This window comes from Bos grunniens, chromosome 25, assembly GCF_055505025.1.
Source record: "Bos grunniens cultivar Pamir isolate PY7600 chromosome 25, Bosgru_T2T1.0, whole genome shotgun sequence".
Lineage (NCBI taxonomy): Eukaryota > Metazoa > Chordata > Mammalia > Artiodactyla > Bovidae > Bos > Bos grunniens.
In genome coordinates, this window is record NC_141189.1 from 577,086 (window position 1) to 584,636 (window position 7,551).

General features: G+C 52.3%; 1 long non-coding RNA gene across 1 annotated transcript; it reads right to left on the minus strand.

Moving 5' to 3' along the window:
- Positions 1-1,704: 1,704 nt before the first annotated feature.
- Positions 1,705-2,931, minus strand: LOC147344648 (uncharacterized). Its single transcript, XR_015155081.1, has 2 exons — positions 2,725-2,931; positions 1,705-2,529 (listed from the first exon to the last, which is right to left on the minus strand). It is a non-coding gene; the product is annotated as an uncharacterized LOC147344648 (long non-coding RNA).
- Positions 2,932-7,551: the final 4,620 nt, after the last annotated feature.

Sequence of the window (7,551 nt, forward strand, 5' to 3'; positions counted from 1 at the left end):
AAGGCCATGCCAAGACCCTGGCCGGGGCTGCAGGCCCCAGGGCCCCGTGAGAGCTGATCTGGGAGGGTGCTTCCAAGCCCATCCCTTAGCCATGAGTGTTGGGGGAAGGTTTCCCTTCTTGCTGGAGCTGTTTCTTGAAGATGTGGATGAAAAGCAGAAGAACCCTTGGTGAAGTCTGCGTCGTGTCTTTCCCTCCAAGGGTTGTTCCTAAGAATTTTAAAAATACATGTGGGAAAAATTCAGGTTTTCCAAAACAGAAAATGTTACGAAATAACACTGCCTATTTCCTCTTTTTTGAGTAAAACAGAAAACATATGTTTCCCATCTCCACTGGGAATGGGTGTAGCGTGTGCCAACGTGCACACAGAAAGGCCCTTTTTATCAGACGCCCCACAAGGATGGCACCGTCGCCAAGGACACAGGTAAGCACAGCACTGCCCTCCCAGTGGGGATGCCCTCCCAGTGCAGATGCCTGGCAAACAGGGAAGGCAGAGTGCCTGGAGCCTGTCCTCCTCTTCTGCAGAGAGAACCCAGCTCAGGCCCCAAACCCCCCCGACTCAGTCTCCTCATGGGTGACCAGGAAAATGAAGGTTTATGATGCGGGCTTAATAAAAACTGTGCCCCAAGTGCTTCACCCACTACCCAACACACCAGCAGATGGCCACTATTACCATTACCGCCACCTTCATCCTTTGACTTGGCCGTTTACGTAGTAAATCCCCTCTCCCAGGACCGACAGTCTGCACGGCTTCTCCCACAACTTCCTCACCTGCAAACAGGCTGCTGGAAAGGTCAGCCTGGAGAACTTCACGGAGTCACAGGTCACCCCCAGCCCCACCCCCCGCCACACACACACCAAGGAGTCTGAGAGAGCTCCTAATGGCCAAAGCCGGAATGATCTGAAGCAAAAATAATCTTTACTTGTAATGAGTGTGCCAGTACTGACTAATCTCCCATAGATCATACCGTCTGGGTCCACACTGATAAAAACATTCAAAAAAAGAAATATGGAAGGAGCAGTGTTCTCCTACAGAAAAGTCTTATTAATAAATGAGGAAAGAGGGACTTCCCTGGCAGTCCAGCGGTTAAGACTGTATTCCAAGGAACGGGGGCATGAGCTTGATCCCTGGTTGGGGAACTGAGATCCTACATATCCCACATACCACCAGGTGCTGCCAAAAATAAACAAGGAATGGGGGAAACAGAGTATCACCATTAGGGAAACAGTCTCCTAATATTTATTTACTAGGCAAAAAGTTGAAAAGAAACAGGATGCTGCATAGCCTCAAAGCAACTGTCCCACAACACGCATCATTTACCCTGGGGATGGCAGGATGAGATGGTTGGATGACACCACCAACTCAATGGATATGAGTATGAGCAAACTCTAGGAGACAGTCAAGGACAGGGAAGCCTGGCATGCTGCAGTCCACAGGGCTGCAAAGAGTTGGACACAACCCCGCGACTGAACCACCACCACCCTGGGGAGGTGGCCAGAAATGGTGGTTTGGGGCGTATTTTTAGATCAGAACTTCTCAAAAGCACTCTACTTGCATTCCCTCCCCATCCAGTTTGAGACTCTGCTGATCTATTAACTTCAGAGTGCTTCTGATTTAGAACCAACTACAATCCTTGAAACGACTTACAAAAACCATAGGCTTGAAATGACGGTTAAAAGAAAGACATAAAGCAAACACACGCGGCTCAAGATGTCAACGTTTATTTTGCACAAATGCCCAGTCTTATCCACTCCTCCCACTCACTGTCCCATGGCCCATGCACCTTCCTCTGGGTGCACGAGGTCACGGGTGCCTGGAGAACTGGAAGAAGTCGGAGGCTGAATCTACACAGTACTGTCTGAGACGGAAGACCTTAGCTAGGAGGGGCTGCGAGAGAAGAGGGCAGACGCCAGGTACACACCCTCTCCAAACCCTCTTTCCAGGACCCCAGCTCTCCGACAGGACACCTAGGGCCGAGCCCCCGGGAGGTGGGTCATCCTGGGTGATTTCCTTGCTGGCCAGGGAGGTCACTCAACAGTGGGGAAGATACACTAAATGTAAATGTGAAAGCTTAAAACACTTGTCTATTTGAAAGAGACAAATTCACCCACGCCTCTGTCCCAACCGGAGCGTGGCCTGATAGCATACAGTCTGCAAGGAGGCCCTTCCTTCACTCCTTGCTCCCTCGCCTGCTACTCCGCTTCTTATCCTTCCCCACGGGGCTCAGAAACAGGTCAAAGAGACCCACTTTGCAATCAGAGAAGGGAACCAAGGACGGGACACGGAGAGAGCGCGCGGAGAGGGTTCGGGGACCGGGCACAGGGCCACGCGGCGCCGGCGCTTCCGGTCGCCTTCCGATGGCGTCAGCGGCGGCGCTTCCGGTCGCCTTCCGATGGCGTCAGCGTCGCTCGCGGCCTGGGAGGACAGAGCGCACCGGAGGCAGGCCGCGCCCGAGCTGTTCCGCGTGAACGGCAGGGCCGGCTCCCAGCGGAGGCTCCTGGCTGGCAGCGGCTGCAGACCACAAACGACCCTGCGGAGAGCGGGGCAGGCGACAGCAGGCGGGGAGGCCTCTCAACCTGCCCAGAGCCCGCGAGCATGCAACCCGCGCGCGCCTGGGCCGCCGCCTCCCGCGCCTGCGCAGTCTCCGCCGCCAGGCCGGCGCGCGCTCCCGGCCGCTTCGGTCGAGGCCTTCTAGGACTGCCTAGTTCGGAGGCAGACGCTCTACCTGGGTTTCCAGCCGGCACAGCGCCCGCCCCTCAGCTCTCCTGACCATCATCTTGGGCCTTCTCCCCAGAGTGTCCGCCGCAACCCCTCCTACTCGACCCAGTCACCTCTCCTGTCAGCCGAGACTGGCGGTGCGCCAGCGTTCAGCTCTGCGCCTGCGTGGGACCCCTCCGCGTCGTCCCTGGCGGGGAGTCAGCTCTGCGCATGCGCGGGGGCCTCCGCACCGTCCCTGGCGGGGAGTCAGCTCTGCGCATGCGCGGGGGCCTCGGCCTCGTCCCTGGCCGGCAGTTAGCTCTGCGCTTGCCCTCGGCCTTTGGGCCTAAGCTTCATTGTGCAGGTTATCTTCAACACGGATACAAGATACTTGCAGTGTTTCATCTTCAGCGTAAGGTTTTCTCTAACAGGGACTCCCAACGAGTCCCTGTTTCTCAGTTCAGTTCAGTCGCTCAGTCGTGTCCGACTCTGCGACCCCATGAATCGCAGCACGCCAGGCCTCCCTGTCCATAACCAACTCCCGGAGTTCACTCAGACTCATGTCCATCGAGTCAGCGATGCCATCCAGCCATCTCATCCTCTGTCGTCCCCTTCTCCTGCCCCCAATCCCTCCCAGCATCAGTGTCTTTTCCATTGAGTCAACTCTTCGCATGAGGTGGCCAAAGCACTGGAGTTTCAGCTTTAGCTAAGTGAATGCTAATAACCAAGAAGGGACCGTCATCATTTAATATGTCGGGGAAACAGTGGAAACAGTGGCAGACTTTATTTTGGGGGGCTCCAAAATCACTGCAGATGGTGACTGCAGCCATGAAATTAAAAGACGCTTACTCCTTGGAAGAAAAGTTATGACCAACCTAGATAGCATATTGAAAAGCAGAGACATTACTTTGACAACAAAGGTCCGTCTAGTCAAGGCTATGGTTTTTCCAGTGGTCATGTATGGATGTGAGAGTTGGACTGTGAAGAAAGCTGAGTGCCGAAGAATTGATGCTTTTGAACTGTGGTGTTGAAGACTCTTTTTTTTTTTTTTTGGAGAAGACTCTTGAGAGTCCCTTGGACTGCAAGGAGATCCAACCAGTCCCTTCTGAAGGAGATCAGCCCTGGGTGTTCTTTGGAAGGAATGATGCTAAGCTGAAACTCCAGTACTTTGGCCACCTCATGTGAAGAGTTGACTCATTGGAAAAGACTCTGATGCTGGGAGGGATTGGGGGCAGGAGGAGAAGGGGACGACAGAGGATGAGATGGCTGGATGGCATCACTGACTCAATGGACGTGAGTCTGAGTGAACTCCCGGAGTTGGTGATTGACAGGGAGGCCTGGCGTGCTGCGCTTCATGGTCGCATGGTCCATGGTCGCAAAGAGTCAGACATGACTGAGTGACTGAACTGAACTGAACTGAGTGGCCTTGGGCTTCCTTGGTGGCTGAGCTGGTGAACAATCCACCTGCAATGCGGGAGATCTGGGGTCGATCCCTGGGTTGGAAAGATCCCCTGGAGAAGGGAAAGGCCACCCACTCCAGTATTCTGGCCTGGAGAACTCCATGGATTGTATAGTCCATGGGTGGCAGAGTCGGAGAAGACTGAGCGACTTTCACTTTCAGTGGCCTCCATACTACTATTTATCTTAGCTCCATTTCGCTGCAAAAGTCCTGCAGCCAACTAAAGTCTTCACATCCTTGTTAGACCTTTTTTGTTTTGTTGGGAGGTGGGCCTGCTCGTTTCTCTGTAGGGATCTTGGTTGCCAGGACTCCGAAGCTTGTCCCTCCCAGGGACAGTGCAGGGGAGTGCGGGGGTGGGGGGTGGGGTCAAGGGGAGTGTGCAGTCAGGATACCAGGGAAGAGTTTGGGGAAAGGAAATCTTGGGAAATGGACACAGACACACACGCACACACACACAAACACACATGCCCCGCCCCCCCCCAGCCTTACGGCCAGGAATGGGTGGCCCAGACTGGGACAGTTATTCGCTCCAGAGGGGATTCCAGGGTCATTTCCACTTTCAGGTGGGTGGTGTCTTCCTTTCCACGTGAAGTTAACCTACCCAGTAATGGGGAGAGAAGGACTGCCATTCCAAACGTGCTCCATGCAGTCTGGGCTACGGGTCAGAGTGATGCCTCCTTTCCCCTTTGTGTGGGAGGTGAGCCAGGGGCAGTTACACAGGCCTTACCTATTCAGGCTTTGCCCACCTGGGAGGTGCCACTTAGCGCCCAGACAGCACACCCACTCAGCTCTCCCCACTCCCTCTGAGTTGTTTCTTGAGAATTGGGGCATGTGGCCTGTGAGGTGCAAGAGTATTGGGATGGGGGGTGGAAGGTGTGTCTTGTCCTAAACTCTCATAGGCAAACCTGGTGTATTCATCAAAGACAGTGAAAACAAAGGTCAAGGAAGGATACCAGCTTGGCCTTCAGTCCATTGTTTGAAATGAACAGGATTGGCTGGGTCCAGGCAGGAATATGGGACATCTGGGTTGCAGAGAGTCGGAGATGACTGAGCAACTGAACTGAACTGACTGAGGCAGAAATATAGGCTGGAAGGAGGCCCGCCAGGAAGGAGAGGGGAAGACGTGACACTCCCAGGGTGTGGAGGTGATAGAGACAGAAGTGACAAAGTAGATGATTAAATAGTTAATCCTGCTGGAGGTTATAAGTAGAAGAAAATAGGAGAGACCCTTGTAAGTTAATGATTACTCAAGAAAGCAGATTTGCTTAACCACAACACCAAGCAAGCTTGCTCAGCAACAAAACCATGCTGCGGAAGCATCAGACATGCCCTCAAACAAGGAGCAGTGACAGCATGGGACCCACATACTGCCCATTGAGCTCAGTAAGTTAATGCTCCCTCAAACATGATCTCTGCCCAGAAAACAGCAACTTGTGGACCTAGCTTGACTACGTGGGAACGAGCAAAGTCCTTGCTCAGCCTAGAGGAGGAGCTGATGATGGAAGTATGACATCTTTTCAAGAAAGACAAGTTCTCCCTCTCCCCACTTTTCCTTTGATTATAAAACTGTAGCCCATCTCTGGTGGCTCAGTGGGGAAGAATCCACCTGCCCATGGAGGAGATGCAGGTTCCAGCCCTGATCCAGGAAGATCTCACTGTGCGGAACCACTAAGCCCGTGTGCCACAACGATTGAGCCTGGGCTCTACTGAGCCCATATGCCACAGTGACTGGAGCCCACACGCCGTAGAGCCTGTCCTCTGCAACAAGAGAAGCCGCTGCGATGAGAGGCCCGCACACTACAGCTAGACGGTAGCCCCCGCTTGCCACAACTCGAGAAAAGCCCATGCAAGGAAGACCCAGCACAGACAAGAATGCATAGCTTAATTAATTAAAAAAATCTGTAGCCCAGTAAGTTCTGGGGCACAGCATTTCTCACCCACCTATTTGCAAACCTCACAAACATCCTGTTCTAATAAATCACTTCTTATCTACCACTTTGTTTCACTAAATTCTTTTCTACTCTGAGACAAAGAGAACTATGGTCCCAGCGCTCTTTGTTGCCCCCCTGAAACGACACCAAACGGCTTCAAAGGGGTCAGGGGACTTGGGCCTGGCAGGACAGAGGAAGGGACTGGCCAGCCAAAGCATGGTTCCCATGGGCAAATTTGAATGTGGCTTGCATTCCAGGTGAGAGCAGTGCTAAACCAATCCCAGAATGTTGCCTGAAATTTGTATCACAATCTGGTTTTAGATTGTATTTCTACTTGATCTGTCGCTCTCTTAAAAATAGAATACAGCATGGCAATTCTGGCTATTTCAGTTCTGGTTAATCAAGATTTTAGTGCACTAAGATTTTATTGGCTAATTAGAATTAATTATAATTGGGGGATATTTAACCATGCTATCAAGCAAATTTCACTGTTGCAAATGGAGAATGAAATCAAGTACCCATGACTCTAAGCGATCTGTTCATTTTCACTGACTTGAATGGAGTTAAGCAGCCCAGTCAGCCAGGCTGCCTCTGCAGCTTCTTCCAGAACCACTACCTAAATTCTGGGAGAGAAAGGCTTTCAGAGGTCAAGGGAAGAATGAAAGACAAAGGGAACTGCTCCCAGGACTCTGCAGTACAGGTTTTTCCAGCGATGTGAGCAGTAATGTCCACCCTGGTGGGTAGGTCCAAGTCCCCTCCGGGCCCGCACACCTTTTGTCCCGGTCCATTCGAATTTAGGCAGAAAAGTGTTTTCCGTGACTGAGAAGCCCTGTTTATGTGCTCATTTTTTTTTATAGACAACTCCCTTGTTTTGTTTTCATCTACTCTTGAGTAATTCCTGGGAATAACAGAAAGAGACATAAGTGCCCTTCACCCGGACACAGGTCCAGCACGCCCTCTGATGCGCTTCACTAAAACAGGTGAGAGCTGAGCTGGTATATTTTTAGATGAAATTTCATTGGGAAATAGTTTCTATTTTATCTATAATCCTCTGGCTAGTGTTTAAAACTAGTATTTATAATGCTGCCTAAGAACTTTGGAATGAATGGATTTTAATAAAGAGCTATTTCAGAGTTCTCTTTGGTAAGAGAGGCTCAGCAAGCGAGAGGAGTGGAGAGGAGACTAACAGAGGAGGAGACCCCGCAGGGCCCAGAGGCAGCACCCAGGAACCAGGCCAAAGTGAGCCCAGGGCAGCAGACAGCGGAGCCCACGCCCGGGCCTCCCAGAGGCAGAGGCCTCAGCAGCTCAGCAGCAGCCTCAGACGCCCGCCGCCTGTTTAGAGTCCTGCAGCGCGAGCACTGCCCACGTCTCTGCCTCTTCCTCCCGCGTTCATCTCCCAGCTCCTCTCAGACGCTCACTCTCCCTTTGTGAACCTGATGCATGAGCCTGTTGTTCTAGAGCCATA